This window comes from Phyllostomus discolor, chromosome 3 (genome assembly GCF_004126475.2).
Source record: "Phyllostomus discolor isolate MPI-MPIP mPhyDis1 chromosome 3, mPhyDis1.pri.v3, whole genome shotgun sequence".
Taxonomy (NCBI): Eukaryota; Metazoa; Chordata; class Mammalia; order Chiroptera; family Phyllostomidae; genus Phyllostomus; species Phyllostomus discolor.
This window is the reverse complement of record NC_040905.2, coordinates 136,115,707-136,117,289: the sequence shown is the minus strand read 5'-3', so window position 1 is coordinate 136,117,289 and position 1,583 is coordinate 136,115,707. Positions and strand designations below refer to the sequence as shown.

At 38.3% G+C, this 1,583-nt stretch overlaps 1 long non-coding RNA gene across 1 annotated transcript; it reads right to left on the bottom strand.

Annotated features, from left to right (window-relative positions):
- Nucleotides 1-393: 393 nt before the first annotated feature.
- LOC118499645 lies at nucleotides 394-1,045 on the bottom strand. Its single transcript, XR_004902155.1, has 2 exons — nucleotides 663-1,045; nucleotides 394-543 (listed from the first exon to the last, which is right to left on the bottom strand). It is a non-coding gene; the product is annotated as an uncharacterized LOC118499645 (long non-coding RNA).
- Nucleotides 1,046-1,583: the final 538 nt, after the last annotated feature.

Below are 1,583 nucleotides of genomic sequence, written 5' to 3'. Positions count from 1 at the left end.
CTAAATATGAGAAATCTCATTGGATAAATCAAAATCTCTTCTATAAATTTGTCTATTTCACAGCCAATTTATTTTAAAAGATCCAGACCTCGCCACTGGATGGTGAGTGATAACAATATCACTGTAGTGTTAATACTCATATGAATTAGTTTATTTGTTTTTATTTTCTGACTCAAACTTCTTGCTTCATTTTTTGTTTGTTTGTTCATTTGATCACCAGCTCATGTGGGAGCTGAGTTTTGGTTGTAGCCTGAATCAAAGGAACTGCTGTATCTCTTATGTTAAGAGTCTGCCAACAGGGTCAATGCCTTTCGTAAGTTCTACTCTACAAAGAAGTCTTTTTGGCTCTGACTGGAAATAGTGACTAGGCACCAAGAGGCAAAATGTTCTGTATTGCTCTGAAGTGTGAAACATTACCTGTCTGGTGACGTAACATTACATAACTGCTATACCCGCCTCTTCCACTAAATGACTCATCAGTTTCATGAGACCATTTGTCACCATCATTATCCTGGTCATCACCAATTAGCATTTGCAGAGCACCTACACAGAAATGACACTGTATTTGGTGCTTGACAGAATACAATGAAAACAAAGAGTACTGCTTATAAAGTAAACTAATAGAACTGTACATTTGAATATGAAACACAGAACAAACATACCTATAAGTATGAGCCTAAGTGGGTCACAAGAGATAGAATAAACTCATTGAAATTCACCATTGAGCTTCACAGTGGTTATCTGTGTTGCAACAGCAAATGGAGCAGATGGTCTTTCCACAGGGAAGATGCTGAGAAAGACTCCCACTCTTCGGGGATCCCAGAAGCAGATAAAGGGTTGGGAGGGCCTTTGTTAACCATCAAAGCAAAATCTCCAGAATCCTTTTACAGTGCCCTGACCAGTGAGTAACTATCAAGTCTCTAAAGATTTAGGGAATTTGAAGATTCCAAGGTAGATTTAGCAGGTTAAGAGATGGAAATTTTGGACAGTTCTGTAAAGAAATTCTGAAACAAAAATTCATCTGAGATTATCATAGGAAGGCTTATGCAAAGGCTTATGCTTTTAACTGGAAAACCTTCCAGCTAATAGATTAAAATCTCTTTAATAAAAGAGAAATGACTCTTTAATAAAAGACTTTAGGTAAGCATTGAAATTGAACCAAGACAATTTTTTTCATTGTCACTATTCTTATTTCAAATTACTGTTTGCTGCTGTATATTCTCTTCAATTTCATCTTGTATTAGAGGTAGAAAAAAAAGAACTGAACAACAAAATCTATTTATGTGTGTCTGAGAAGCTCGCTCAAGCTTTCTATAAGAATTACACAGAAAGCACTATGGAGAATGTCCCACCCTGCAAAGGTTTTTGAGGGTTTATGGTAGGTATTGAGACAGAACTTGATGAGGGTAACAGTTCCTCCTCTGTCCCTTGGTACATCCTAGTGTACAAGGCTAAAAGGAGGCTTGGATGCAGGTCAGAGCAAATCCAGGCTTTAGCCATGCAGGACCTCTGGTCCCAGGACAGGGTACAGAGGCTCAGGAGCAAGGAGTGGGGCCAGGGAACTATATAACTCTGCAGCTGGG